This window comes from Rattus norvegicus, chromosome 2, assembly GCF_036323735.1.
Source record: "Rattus norvegicus strain BN/NHsdMcwi chromosome 2, GRCr8, whole genome shotgun sequence".
In the NCBI taxonomy this organism is placed as follows: Eukaryota; Metazoa; Chordata; class Mammalia; order Rodentia; family Muridae; genus Rattus; species Rattus norvegicus.
Window position 1 is genome coordinate 201592463 of NC_086020.1, and position 16685 is coordinate 201609147.

Sequence of the window (16685 nt, forward strand, 5' to 3'; positions counted from 1 at the left end):
TAGGATCTGATAATTTTGTGTCTAGGACTCTTTAGGAAGTAGTAGCTATTGTCTGAATTTCATGGTTTTGTTTGTTTTGTTTGTGACTTTCTCTGTTTGTTAATTATTTATTTATTTATTTATTTTCTTCTCTGAAAAATGACTTTTAAATTTAAATCAAGAAAATAGTTGCTTATATATTTGTAGTAATTTCTGCAGTATTACAAAATGAAGAATAAATTAAACGACAGAAATGACATTTTTTTAATCAGAAAGTCAACAGCTCTAACTGTAAAAATCCCAAAGCTAGATAATACTTGGTCTCTGATGAAAGAAACACAAAACACTGAAGACAATATAAAGAAGAACACGCATAGTAAGCACATGATTACATTAATAACGCAATACTTAGGAACACTGAGTGGAAAATACTTAATTTTTTTGTGAAATTTTATACTTGTGTTCATTAAATGCTAATAATATCTACCCTCTCCAACTTTCTCTGTTTTCTAACACACCTTCCTTCCAAATTCATGTCTTATATTCCTTTATTTCATTATTTAACCCACAGAAGTTCAATTAGGTTTTCTTGCATGTTCTTGAATGTGGGCCAACTAAATGACCACCAAACGATTGGAAAAGTAATTGTTTTTTCTCCCCTGCAGCCTTGAGGATACAAAAGTTCCTCTGTCGTGAGGGGGTCTCCAGGTCACCTTTGTGAATGTCTCAATTGTATCTTACTCTATCTTGCATGGCTCCTATATATGTAACTGAAGATGATTAAATCTGTGTACTCAAAACCCATGCCATGGCCAGAAGAGAGCATTTCACAGCACGCTTGTTCATATTTGACACTTACTCTGTATCTGCCTCTGCTTGAGAGATGCCCCCTGAGACTTAAGTTGGAAGAGATTGATATAGAAGCCTCTCTATACCTGGTTACTCTCAGCCACTTATTCTCTGCCCTTTGATCAGTTATGACTTTCTGCTTGAACCAATGCCTTCTGCAAAATACAGTTTCTCTACCTAAGGTCAATAGCAAAGCACATTTATTTAACAAACTAACCACAGTAGGTCCCACGTGACCTCGTCATCCGTGAATCTTAGGTACAGGATTCACAGTACCGGTAATGGATTTTTCTCTTGTGCAGCAAGCAGATCTCAAATCCAATCAAAATACAGTAAACCATTACTGTACCAGTGGGAATATCTCAATATGTCAGAAAGCAAATAGCTAGGACACAGCTAAAGAAGATTATTTCAAGTATTTTCATAGTATAAACAAGTGACACAGGCTTACACACTCCTTTCTAGATTCAAAATTTCATGCCATCAGGTTAGAGGAAACTAGTTCAAACGCAGAAGCCATCTGCAAGGATATCTAAGTAAGGGAGTTCTCCAGGTTCTAATGGCAGGATTGCTCGTCCAAAGAAATAATGGGTATTCAACTGTAACTAATACAAGTTGCTCGTTTTCTCCTTATCTCATAGATATATCTTATGTTTCAAAGTATCTTAATATTTTTTGTCAGTACAAACAAAAGGAATTTGATCTGAAATGTTGATGTTCATAATGATATTTTAGGATGAATTTATTTGATAATAATTATGTTTCCCTCAAAATTTAAAAGCTATAATATGTAAAGAATTTAATTTGCTCATTTGTATTGAAAATACCAGTCACGCCTATAGTGTTAGTTTTCTCAAGAAATATCTGCAAGTCACTTAAATCACTTCTAAGACATAGAATGACAACATTTCTCCTCATTCCATTTTAATTAACCTTGTTAAGAAGGTTTCTATTACAAGGACAATGTATGTAGTATAAATAGTTTGTTTATCAAAGTTTTACTTTGCTCTTGCACATTATACTTCATGTTCTGTTTCTAAGTTCAGGACAAGTAACAGGAGAAAAATAATGGTAAGTTCAGCAAGTAAATAGTTATTACACCTACATTTTATGGTACTTTCTAAGGTTAAACTTTATGCAATTACCATGGAGTTTGGGAGTTAGTAGAATTGCTAACAGCATCCTAACGTTAAGATACTGTAAAGTTATGTGCTAAAATGACTTGTTCTTCATTCCTATTCTACTTTCTCTAAAATGTAATCTGTCCGTCTTTTTACTTGTTTTTGTATTAAAACATCAGTATTGAAGTTGAAAATGTTACAAACTAACAAAGTCATCAAGAAAAGTAAATGTTTCCATGAATAATAATGCAGTAGAAAATTCCTGGAATCTATGAGATGCACTGTAATGAGAAAGCCTAGTAATGGAGGACACAGAATATGAACTTTTCATCTATTGTAGGCAGGCAAGAATTCGGTGGTGGAACTGGATAGTATTTGTTTGAGTTTTGGTCAAAGAAGTTCTTTAGAGATCCCTAAACCACCCATGCTGATACAAGGACTAAAGTTTGCCCTCTTAATACCAATAACTGGGTTTCATTGTAGAGGACAACCTCTACTCAGCTCACTGAAGATCCAGGAAGGGCAAGGTAACACGAGTTTATTGGCTTCACCCTTGTGTTCTAGTCTCTTTGGGTGGAGAAAGTATTCTACAGATTGTGGAAAGAGAAACCTAGACACCAACCCAGTCACAAAACCCTCCACCAACAATTGGTCCTGCCTGCAAGCTGTACTGGGGTGCAGGAAATGTTGGAGAAACCAATGTTTGGTTTAATTTAAGGCACATGCCAGGAGACAAAGTCCATGCCTGACATTGCTTGGATGGGAAAAACTGGAGACTGATAATCCCAGAGACATAGGGAAGAACCGAGCATAACTTGAAAAAATAATCACTAATATTATAAGCTTCTGTAAGGCAGAGAAGAACATCAATTGGACACAATGGAAATCTACAAAGTAAGAAAAATTGCATGAGCTATTAGAAGGCTAATATCAGAATATCAAAAAAAAAATAGACATAGACAAGCCAAATAATCCAATTAAAATGAGGTTTAAACTTAAAAAGAGAATACTCAATAAAGGAATCTCAAATAGCTGAGAAACACTTAAAAATGTTCAATATCCTTAGCCATCAATAAATACAAATCAAAATACATTGAGATTCCTTCTCAGTGTTACCTGTCAGAGTAGTTAAGATCAATAACAAAAGTTACAGGTCATGGTGACAAGGATGTGGAGCAATGGAAATATTCCTCCCTTGCTGGTGGAAGTGGAAACATGAACAGCCACTGTGGAAATAAATATGGCAGTTTCTAAGAAAATTGGGAATTGATCAACCTCAAGACCCAGTTGCACCACTTGTTGACATATACCTAAAAGACACTCTAACCTACTACAAGAACAGTTGCTCGACTATGTTAACAGTAACTTTATTTATAATAGCCAGAAGACAGAAGTAACTCTGATGTCCCTTAACAGATGAATGGATTGATATAAGTACATAAAAGAGTATCACTTGGCTATTCGAAAATTAAATGCTATCATGGAATTTGTGGACCAATGGACAGAACTAGAAAAAAATTCATCTGTGCAACCCAGGCTCATAAATACACACATGATATGCATTCTCTTATAAGTGACTATTAGCTGTTAAGTAATCCAAAGATCCAAAGAGGTTAATTAACAATGAGGCTCTGGGACTGGGGGATTCATGTATCTCTCTGGGAAGGGGAAATAGAGTAGATATTGTATGTGAATTGGGAATGAGTGGGCCTGTGAACAGTAGGGATCAAGTAGGGGAGGGAGGGACTGATGGGGACAGTGTAAGGAAAGACTGCTGAAACTGGAGGCCATTTATGGGAAAGGGTATGCAGTGGAAACTACCTAGAGCCTATGAGGTTGGTAAGAATCCTAGTCAAAGAGGACACAAAGCCTGAACTAACTATCTTTTGTGAGCAAGTAAGGTTCACACTGGAGAGACTGGTATACTAACCCAGCCACAAAAGCCTCCACATTTATCCTGGATCCAGGCTCAGAATTTGAGAGAGTGGCCAAACAATGACTGTTCTAAGTGAAGGCCCACACCACAGAGGGAGCCCATGACTGACACTGTCTGGATGGCTCAGGGGCCTAGGCTTGGTGCTTACCATATTGTCATCAGAGAGTCTTTCTCAGGGGGCAGATGAAAGCAGATTCAGAGACACACAAATAGTAGAGTCCAGGAAAACACCACAGGTGAAGAGGGAAAGGATTATAGTAACCAGAGTGGTGAAGACCATCAGGAGCACACAGCTCAAAGAATTATAAAGAAAAAAAAACCAAAACAACATGATTTCTAATGGTATTCTGCTATGTTAAGAGAAGTTCAGTAGCCACACAGAGATTTTCTTCAGCACCAGGTAAAAACTGGTGCACTGATGATTCACACCTAGAAAGTATAAATTGGAGGTCTCCACCTAGTCTTTCCCCTGGGTGACTCAGGGAACCCCACAGAAGAAGGGGAGGAAAGACTATAGGAATCAGAAGTGATGAAGGACACCAGGAGAACATGGCCCACTGAATCAACTAAGCAGGGCTCTCATGAACTCATACAGGCTAAAGTAGCATTTGGCTTGCATTGGTAAGTAATAGGCCCTCTGTGTTATAGCTGTCTTGTGGGTTTTGCGAGATTCCAAACAGTGGGAGGTGAGTATAACTCTAACTCTGGTTTGTTCTTGAAACTCTTCCTCCTATTAAGATGTCTTGTCCTGATTCTAAAGGATGACTTTCACCTTATTGTATATTGTTCTATCCTGTATGGCTGTAGTCTTCTGGAAACCTGCTCTGTCCCGAAGAGGAAATTGAAAGGAAGATCTGGGTCATAAGGGAGTTTGAGAATAGTTAGGAGGAGTGGAGGGAGGGGCAAAGGTGGTAGGAATATATTTTATGGAAAAGGAATCTATTTTCAAATTAAAAACAAAAACAAAAACAAAAACTGGACTCTTGCATTGGAACTGACCTGAAGAATAATATTCATGATAACAGATGTTGCGATGAATTTTTCCAAAGGACAGAGACATCCAAGAGGCCTTTCCAGCTATGATCACCATAAAACACATCAATGATCAACATTGCAAAATAAACTTACAGCTGAAGTTGTGACACTGATAACTTGGCAGTAACCAACTGGTCTCTAGTTGTACTGGAGGCTTTTTCAACATGAGAAAAATTATGTCTGGTACTTGAAACCTGGCTATTAATTGGTCCTAGAGAAATCAGGGTAATTCAAGGAGAAATATATCTCTTTTAATTTTTCTAAATCACCATAAACACAACCATCAATCTAAAAATATTTGTCCTAAGCCCACAACTATGTATAGTCTTTACTAATCATCGAGGATACTTCATGTTGACACAGATGGAGAGCCTTACACATTGTTGTTTCCCCAACAATCAGAAATACTGTGGATCCTAGTCCTAAGAGAAGAGTAACATTAATCTGGCAACACAGCTGCTCTGGCAAAAAAAATCACATCCAAAGATATGATCAGCTATAATTTAAAAACACCTTTAATAATTCCAGCTGAAATACACATAAACTTTTAGTACACAGCCTTAACTCCAAACAGTGTGGGAGGTGAGTATACCTTGAACACTTGTCTGTTCTTGAAACTCCTCCCCGTGTTAAGATGTCTTGTCCTGCCTCTAAGTGATGACTTTCACCTTATCTTATTGTACGGTAAATTTGTAAAAGAATATAGCCACATTTGAAATTGATGTCCAATTGAGTAATTGACAAAGTGACAAACCAGAGAAAGATTTTGACAGAAATCTTTTGAGTCCATGATAGCATATGCACAGCTCTTAGTGGAACAGACATGAAAGAGAGCAGAGCACAGAGTACAGTCAGTTCAATTTGTGGAGTTAGGCCAGTTGAGTTCAGTTCTTAAGTTTTGTTCATTCAGTTGAGCTCTGTCAGAGTCCCTGCAATGGAGTTGAGTTTGGTTGAGCTGGCTCTGTTTGGTGTAGTAAGTGCAGAACAGTGCAGTGCAGTGCAGTTCATGGAAAGTAGAGGCAATTATATCAGGAGAGTTTTACAAAGACAGGTTGCAGGTGAAGATAGAAGAAGCCAGAGCATAAGAAGGAACAAGAAGATTAGAACAGCTTCCCAGAGTTAGTTTGAGGCCAAAGTGAGAAACCAGATTGAATCAGTCAGCTTGAAGAAGAATTTGAACCAGAACAGCTGAGTTGAATCCAGCTAGTGTGAGTTGAGAAGAGCTAGAAAAGGTGAGCTATTCAGCAGTAAGTCCCAGAGGCTAAACCATTCTAGGTCTAGATTAGATTCTTCACATTCTAGAAGCTTCCAGGGCTGGGCCCTGGGATAGTGAGAACAGAGACAGAAACACTCTGAGCTCAGCTTAAGCCATATATTCATGAAGGTTGGGTAATGCATTCATCTCCTTCCTACATCTGGTGAATACAAGAAACTTTTACACCCACTGAATATATTTACAATGTATCCCCACACCTCAGGCACAGGGAACATTGTGAAAGAGGAGGAGTTAAGGTTTTAAGAGCCAGAGGATCAGGGAGTTTGGTGTGAGACTGTCTCCTAGTAACACCAGAAACTATACCTGTTCTTTGTTTTTATTTTTAAATTAATTAATTCATTTATTTCTGTTTACATTCCAGATTTTATTCCCCTCCTGGTCCACCACCGACCCCCACTCTGAGGGTTCCACATCCCATACTCCCTTCACACACCCCAGATCTCTTTCTGCCCACTGTCTCCACAAGGATGTCCCCACCCATCCACCCACCCTACCAGATCTCTAAACTTCCTGAGGCCTCCAGTCTCTTGAGGATTAAGTGCACCTTCTCTGACTGAACCCAGTCCCGGGAATCCTCTGCTGTATGTGTGTTGGAGACCTCATCTCAGCTGGTGTATGTTGCCTGGTTGGTGATCCAGTGTCTGAGAGATCTCGGGGGTCCAGGTAAATTGAGACTGCTGGTCCTCCTACAGTGTTGCCCTCCTCCTTAAATTTCTCCAGCTTTTCCCTAATTCAACCAGAAGGGTCAACAGCTTCTGTTCATTGGTTAGATGCACATATCTGCATCTGATTCAGTTTCAAATTAGTGCCATAGACTCTGAAATATTCTACTTTACCAATATCCAGAAAACACATATTGTTCATCTCTGAATTAAGACATTGTTTTATTTCCACTTTATTCTTCATGTGTCTATAAAGAGGCTGGCTATCAAAAACTTTCAGCTCCCTACACACTTTTGAGATCCTAATTTCAGACTCTGCCTGCACATGCATCCTCTTTATTTTTCTCTCCTTGTGGTTTCTCAGACTACATCATGCTTCAAGATTCATGTTTCAAATTCTTGTCAAAAGCAATCTTGATTATATATTACTATCTAGCATCTATTGATTTAATGCCTTTAAGTAGTTTTTGTCCTACATTAAATCAAATCACATATTACAAGGGGCACTTATAATGTATCCTTTGTTCTTCTCATTTTGCACATTAGAGGACAATTCCAACATCTCAATGGCAGCATTCAACACGTCTATGTCCACTTACTCTACATTTATCACGTATTTGTTCAGGATAGAGACTGACTTATTGAGGAATAAAACACTTGAACCTTGACCTAGATATATAATGAATATCAACTTAATGGGTAAAGGAATTATTAATGGGCAAATAAAACACAGTTTAGAAATCTTATTTTTGTGAAAGACTTTATTTCTTATATGTATGTAGGTGAGAACATTGTCACTGTCTTCAGACATACCAGAAAATGACATCAGATCCCAAGACAGATGGTTGTGAGCCACCATGTTGTTGCTGGGAATTGAACTCAGTACATCTGGAAGAGCAGTCAGTGCTCTTAAATGGTGAGACAGCTCTAGCCCATTTCCAATAATCTTCAATGATAACCCAGAATTGGTTGGGTTTTTTTTCCCCAAATTTAAAACCATAAGACATTCAAGTTGGGAGTTGGTTAGCAAATGTAATTTATATTATTGTATTCTAATCTGTATTTATAAAGCAAACAGCCTTTCATGTTTCATGTCTGCTTAAACAGGTTGAGTGGAACTCAGATTGTAATAGCTCTGAGTCAAACCAATGAAACTTGTGGTGGAGACTGGTAGAAATGATTATTGATTCCCTCTATATCAATAGTGTCACTTATACAGTGCTTTACATATTAAAATGAAACCTAAGATTTGGATTCTAGTTTTATTTCAGTTAATGAAATAGTCCATTCTAACATAGTCATAAAAATAAAACTTCAAGTGAGAAATGGCTAATTTGGCTTACAATTCAGATTAAAGTCCATTATGGTGGGAAAGTCAAGGCAGGAACTTGAAGCAGTTAGATACACTTGGTTTCAAAAGAAAAGAAAAATGAACACATCTCTTCTTACTTATGCTCAGCCCTTTCTACATTTATTTCAAAACAATAAAATGAACGTAATTATAATTATTGGTCTCATAAAGATTTTAGAAAACGACAAATACTTGAAAATATTTGAATTCTGTATTTCTTTCTTTTTTTTATTAACTTGAGTATTTCTTATATACATTTCAAGTGTTATTCCCTTTCCCGGTTTCCGGGCAAACATCCCGAATTCTGTATTTCTTAATAATGATGATGGTATCAGCAACATGTAGGACTACATAGCTTTGCCACAAAAGATGTAGTGATTCCGTAGCAAATGTTCATGGAATTTTAATCCAGTAGCTCATTGATATCTGTCTTATTCATGTTTCAAACACAAATACGCATATTCGTGTTTCTCATGTACATAATGTATTCACATATATAAAAATAATAGTAGGTAATAAATATACACACTTGTTATATGTTTTAATATTATCATCAAATGTACTTTATCACACTATATTTTATAGATAATCAGGGTTTGAAAGAAAACTGATAATCATGCATTAGATTTATTTTTTTAATTGGCATGTTTTCGATTATTCCTCATCTGCATCACTTTTCTCTACTGAGTATCTCGGTATGACCCTTAGGGTAATGTTCTACCTTTTGTTAGAAACAGAAATAGATTTAAACTTAAATCTTTGATATCTTGAAATACTATACTTAGATACTGCTTGTAGTCTCAGGGCCTTTGAGATTTTTTTCTCAAGTGCATATTTCATTGTTCTTTGTTTTAAATATTTAATTCTAAGCTTCTGTATTTTTTTCTAGCAGCAGTATTATCACATCTAGGCCCTGTGCTCTGTAATTGCCTGAATTGCTTACAAACATCCTCCCATATAATTAACTCCTCCAACTTCAAGAGAAGGCTTCAGAGATTAGAAACTTCACATATATCTTCACATTTCTATGTTAATGAATATATATATATATATATATTTTTTTTTTCTTGCTCTCTGGTTTAAGAAAGTATGACTTACCCATGCCAGACCACAAACAATGACCCCACTATCAATGTGATTATTGGCACGCTTTGTGCTCTGCGGACAATGGTATCTATTAATGTTTCTGTTCTAATTATGCTAGAGATTATTAATAAAACAAATTTATGATGGGCTTTTATCATGCCTATGACAGTTATATGGTGGCTTATATTGGACAGGGGTGACAAATACAAGACAGATAATTTTAAGCACATTGTAAGGGTCTTCAACCTCTTTGTAATTTGCCACTTGAATTATATCTAAATTTACTTAGAAGACATGAGAATTTAAGTATGTTCTCCATGATGACGTTAACTGTTTAACCTTCTGTTAATAACATATTTATTAAAGACATAAAATACATCCAGAAATGTCAGAACTTAAACATTAAATGTCTTTGAAAATCAATAATAAATGCATAAATGTAAAATATAATATTTTTATGCTATTTAATTTTGGGAGTTAAAATACTTTTTTAAATTTTTTGACTTTTTTTAATCATGTACTTATCATAATTCATAAAAACCATGAGATAGTTTGTATATGCTTGGTCCAGAGAGGGGCACTATTTGGAGCTGTAGTCTTGTTGGAGTTGGTGTGGCCTTGTTGGAGTAGGTGTGTCCCTGTGGGTATGGGCTGTAATGTCCTAGTTCTAGACGCCTGGAAGTGAGTCTTTTAACAGCCTTCAGATGAAGATGTACAAGTCTTAGCTCCTCATACACCATGCATACTTGGCTGCTGCTTGATAATACTGGACTGAACTGCTGACCTGTAAGCCTCCCACAGTTTAATGTTGCCCTTATAAGAGTTGCCTTGGTCGTTGTGTCTGTTCAGAGCTGTAAAACTCTAAATAAGACAAACATGAAACTGGAAATAGTCATGATATCCCTCAACCAAAAAATGGAAAAAGAATACGTATATTTAGCCAATGGAGTATTACACAGGCATTAAATACAATGACATCATGAAATTTTCAGGCAGACAAATGGATAGAAGTATAAAAGATCATTCTGAGTGAAGTAATCAAGACCCAGAAAAATGAATATGGTACATACTCACTTATAAGTAGGTATTAGCCTTAAAGTAAAGGATCCCTATGGTACAATACACAGACTCAAAGGTGCTAAGCAACGAGTAGAGCTGAAGGAAGGGTTTGTATACATGAATCTCACTAAAAAGGAGAAATAGACATCGTGATACTTTACTTAATGTGATTCAGTGTATGCCTGAATTTATGTCTGTGAACCACACATGAGCCTTGCCCATAGAGTCCAGAAGAAGGCAACAGAGGTCAAGAGACTAATGTTACAGATGGTTGTTAGCAACCTTGTAAACCTGTCCAATGGAAAAGCAGCCAGTGTTCTGCATCTTTGAGCCATCTTGCAAACATAATAAATTTTATTTTAAAATTATAATCGTGTTACATTTCAAAAGAGTTTATCATTAACACTGTTGACAAATGGCCCAGGTATCTGAAGGATCACTTGGTACAAGATAACCTCTAAACTTTAACATTGGATGAAACATTTTATCTAATAAGCTTCTCTTACAGCTCCATGAGATTCATTTGCACATATTAATGTTTCTATCCTATTATTCTTATTTTTGTCTCACTGTATTTAGTTACTATTTACAAGCTATATTTTAAATAATGTGATTTTGTCATTTTACATTTTTTTCAAATTATATCTTGAATGTATATGTTATTTTATATAACAAATGTTTGTTTAGGTGTTATGTAGGCAATTTTGTCTAGAATTCTTTGTTTTCTGTCAAATTATAACCTAGTAATGCATACTTGAAAGAATCATACAAGATAAAAATATAATATAACATCACAAGAGAGGACATTGGTTTTATACAGGAGGCCTCAATACTTATTAAGCATATGAGGACTATTTCTAAATGACCTCCTGAAGGAAATGAAAACAACAGAAATTTAAGCTGTGGAAAGCAAACAGGGCAAAGATTAAAGAAAATACTAAGGTTTCAAGGTATTGAAAAAAGTTGTTGGGACTACTGATAGCTTATTTACACATTTCTTTCTAGTGTGGGGTCACTCAGTAGCTTTTAATTGGACATTGTGGAAAACAGGGCTTGTTTACTTTTTCTGTTTAAAGTCCCCTCACTCTGATACAATCCACTTAACACGATAATAATTTGGACAATAGTTCCAGAGAATAATGCATGTAAACAGAATGGCATGTAAAAGTCTCAGAGGCCATAAATTTTGTGCTACATGGGAAAATCATTCAGTAAGACTGAAGAAATACACCATGGAATGTGTTGACTCTATAGAGACATGTTAAAGCCACATAATGAATGACAGATAAACATAGTCTTGGACTATGGTCTATTACAGAAAGTATTTTTGAGGTATTCCAAAAAATATAATTTATATTTTTGTATCTGAAAATGTTTAATTTGTTTAACATAACTGATTCTTTTAAATTTTTATATGTAGTTGGCCCTCTGCTACTGTCTCCACAAAATAAGTGTTGTCTTCACTCAACTGTACATTGAAACTATTAACATAAAACAATGTACTATATTGAATGTGTGGATATATTCATTTTATCACTCCCTAAGCAATGCATAACAACCTGTAAACTGTTTTTTATTTTTGTTACATTATGTATTGTCAGTAATCTAGAACTTATTTAGCTTTTAGAGAAGAGCATCGCCATGCAGTTCAGTGATACAATATTGGTTCTTGCTGGCCATACATTTGTGTTTAATCTGTGATACTTAAAATAAATGCAAAAATAGTAATTAATGAATAATTAAATAGTAAAGTGGATACCTAAGATACATGCAAATGCTGTTCACTTTTAGTAAATAGTAGTGGATATTCTGGTTATACATTTGGAATGGGACACTATACTAAGATTAATTTTCTGTGTTTATTAGATGGACACACACAGGAAAAGAAATTAATGCCTCTTATTCACTAGGATAATAGAGTTGTCATTTGAACTGTGCCTTGATCATTCCTCAGAAGTATTTTATATTTGCCTCAATTTGAATGTCAAAAATCACTATATAATATAATTTGTCTTTACATTTGTGAAGATAGAGACTCATAGTTCTACATTGACCTCATATTTCCTGTTTCCAGTAATCAGCTATTCAAGAAATGACGATAATATCATTAGAATTTTTCTTTTTCTGATAAACTATTGAAGGGTTTGTAAAATTATTTTTTTCTCTTTTTAAATATTATTTTCTTTCTTTCTCTCTTCTCTTCCGTTCTTTCTTCTTTCCTTTATTTCTTTACTTTTCTTTTTATTGGATATTTCTTTATTTACATTTCAAATGTTATTCTCTTTCCTGGTTTCCAGTCGATAAGCCACCTCTCCCCTCCCCCTCTACTTATTTTATAAGGGTATTCCCCTCCCCATCCATCCTAACTTCTCATCCCACCTCCACATTCCCCTACACTGGAGGTCCAACTTCTGCAGGACTTCTCCTTCCATTGGTGTCCAACAAGGCCATCCTCTGCTACCTATGCAGTTGGAGCCATGGGTCAGTCCATGTATAGCCTTTGGGTTGTGCTTTAGTCCCTGGGAGCTCTGGTTGGTTGGCACTGTTGTTCATATGGGGTTGCAAGCCCCTTCACCTCTTTCATCCTTTCTCTAATTCCTCCAACTAGCGTCCTGTTCTCAGTTCAGTCATTTGCTGCTAGCATCCCCTTCTGTATTTGACATGATCTGTCTCTGTCTCTCAGGAGACATATATATCCGGTTCCTCTCACCATGCACTGCTTAGCTTCATCAATTTTTCTAGTTTGTTAATATTTTTCCCCCTTTTAAGAAGGAGTGAATCATCTGTGCTTTGATCATCATTCTTTTTGAGCTTCATATGGTCTGTGGATTGTATCTTGGGTACTTCAAGCTTTTGAGCTAATATCCACTTATCAGCGAGTGAATAGCATGTGTGTTTTCCTGCGATTGGGTTACCTCATTCAGCCTGATATTTTCTAGTTCAATCCATTTGCCTAAGAATTTCATGAAGTCATTGTTTTTGATTGCTGAGTAGTACTCCACTGTGTAGATATACCACATTTTCTGTATCCATTACTCTGTTGAAGGGTATCTGAGTTTTTTCGAGCTCCTGGCTATTATAAATAAGGCTGTTGTAAACACAGTGCACCATGTGTCTTTGTTGTGTGTTGTAGCATCTTTTGGGTTTATGCCCAGGAAAGTATAGCTGTGTCCTCAGGTAGTGCAATGTCCAATTTTCTGAGGAACCTCCAGAGTGATTTCCAGAGTGGTTGTACCAGTTTGCAATCCCATCAACAATGGAGGAGTGTTCCTCTTTCTCCAAACCTTCAACAGCATCTGCTGTCACCTGAGTTTTGATCTTAGTCATTCAGACTGGTATGAGGTAGAATCTCAGGGTTGTTTTGATTTGCATTCCCCTGATGACTAAAGATGCTGAGTATTTCTTTAGGTACTTCTTAGGTTTATGCCCAGGAAAGTATAGCTGTGTCCTCAGGTAGTGCAATGTCCAATTTTCTGAGGAACCTCCAGAGTGATTTCCAGAGTGGTTGTACCAGTTTGCAATCCCATCAACAATGGAGGAGTGTTCCTCTTTCTCCACACCCTCAACAGCATCTGCTGTCACCTGAGTTTTGATCTTAGTCGTTCAGACTGGTATGAGGTAGAATCTCAGGGTTGTTTTGATTTGCATTCCCCTGATGACTAAAGATGCTGAGTATTCCTTTAGGTACTTCTTAGCCATTCACTATTTATCACCTGAGAATTCTTTGTTTAGCTCTGTACCCCATTTTTTAATAGTGTTATTTGGCTTTCTGGAGACTAACTTTTTGAGTTCTTTGTATATTTTAGATATTAGCCCTGAATGGTACCTAGGATTGGTAAAGAACTTTTCCCAATTTCTTGTCCTATTGTCAGTGTCTTTTGCCTTATACAAGTGTTGCAGTTTTATGAGATCCCATTTCTTGATTCTTGATCTTAGAGCATAAGCCATTGATGTTTTGTTCAGGAAAATTTCCTCAGTGCCCATGTGTTTGAGACTCTTCCCTACTTTTTCTTCTATTAGTTTGAGTGTATCTGGTTTGACTGAATGTTTAAATGGATGGGTCACATTTAGCATTTAGGAAATAAAATGTTGGCTTGTAAGTATTCACTATCCACATTCCTCAATTGATATGGTACAAACTTAAAAATATTCAGACTTAAAAATATGATGTTTGAGGAAGAGAATTTGGTGGCGATTTTTCTGAAACTCATTTAAAAGACCTATAAGGAGGTCCTTGACCCACTTGAATTTAAACTTTGTACAGTGCAATAAGAATGGACTGACTTCCATCCTTCTACATGCTGACCTCAAGATGAACCAGAACCATTTGCTTAAAATGCTATCTTTTATCCATTGAATGGTTTTAGCTCATTTGTCAAAATTCAAGTGAACATAGGTGTTTGGATTCATTTCTGGGCCTTCAATTCTATTCCACTGCTCTACCTGTCTGTCTCGTACCTATATCATACAGTTTTTATTACTATTGCTCTGTAATACTGCTTGAGGTCAGGGATGGTGATTCCCCTGGAAGTGCTTTTGTTGTTGAGTATAGTTTTTCCTATCTTGGGATTTTTGTTATTCAAAATGAATTTGCAAATTGCTCTTTCTTACTCTAGGAAGAATTAAATTGTAATTTTGATGGGGATTGCATTGTATATGAAGACTGGTTTTGGCAAAATGGCCATTTTTACTATATTTATCCTGCCAATCCATGAACATGGGAGGTCTTTCCATATTCTGACATCTTCTTCAATTTCTATCTGTAGAGACTTGAAGTTCTTGTCATACAGATTTTCACTTGCTTGGTTAAAAATCACACCAAGATATTTTATATTATTTGTGACTATTGTGAAGGGTGTAATTTCCCTAATTTCATTCTCAGCCTGTTTTTCCTTTGAGAAGAGGAAGGGTACTGATTTGTTTCAGTTAATTTTATACTCAGTCACTTTGCTGAAGTTGTTTATCAGGCTTAGTACTTCTCTGGTGGAACTTTTGGGGTCACTTAAGTATACTATCATGTCATCTGCAAATAGTGATAGTTTGACTTCTTCCAATTTGTGTGCCTTTGACCTCCTTTTGTTGTCTGATTGCTCTGGCTAGGACTTTGAGTAATATATTGAATAAGGAGGGAGAGAGTGGGCAGCCTTGTCTATTCCCTGATTTTAGTGGGATTGTTCAAATGTCTCTCCATTTAGTTAAATGTAAGCTACTGGTTTGCTATATATTGTTTTTGCTATGTTTAGGTATGGCCCTTGAATTCCTGATCTTTTTAGGACTAATATCATGAAGAAGAGTTAAATTTTGTCAAATGTTTTCTCAGTGTCTATTGAAAGGATTATGTGGGTTTTTCTTTGAGTTTTTTTATATAGTAGATTACATTGATTGATTCCCGTATATTGAACCATGCCTGCATTTGTGGGATGAAGCCTACCTGATCATGATGGATGATCATCTTGATATGTTCTTGGATACAGTTGGCATGCATTTTATCGAGTTTTTTTTTTTTTGTCTCAGTAATCAAAAGGGAAATTGGTCTGAAGTTCTCTTTCTTTGTTGGGTCTTTTTGTGGTTTAGGCCTAAGAGTAATTGTGGCTTCATAGAAGGAATTTGGCAGTGCTCTGTTTGTTTCTATTTGTGGAATAGTTTGGATAGTATTTGTATGAGGTCTTCTATGAAGGTCTGATAGAATTCTGCACTAAACCCACCTATCTAGTCCTGGGCTCTTTTTGGTTGAGAGACTTTTAATACCTGCTTCTATTTCTTTAGGAGTTATGGGATTGTTTAGATGGTATATATGTTCCTGATTTGACTTTGGTGCCTGGTATTTGTCAAGAAAATTGTCCACTTACTCCATATTTTCCAGTTTTGTGAATATAGGTAACAAGATAATCTGATGATTTTTTGAATTTCCTCAGATTCTGCTGTTATGTCTCCCTTTTCATTTCTGATTTTGTTAATTTGGATATACTCTCTGTGCCCTCTGGTTAGTTTGGCTAAGGGTTTATCTATCTTGTTGATTCTCTCAAAGAACCAGCTCCTCATTTTGTTGAATCTTTGTATAGTCCTTTTTGTTTCTACTTGGTTGATTGCAGCCCTGAGATTGTTTGTTTCCTGCCTTCTACTCCTCTTGGGTGTATTTGCTTCTTCTTGTTCTAGTGCTTTTAGGTGTGCTGTCAAGCTGCTAATATCTGCTCTCTCCTCCTTCCTTTTGGAGGCAGTCAGAGATATGAGTTTCCTCTTAGCACTGCTTTCATTGTGTCCCATAAGTTTGGGTATGGTTTGCCTTCATTTTCATTAGATTCTAAGAAGCCTTTAATTTCCTCCTTTATTT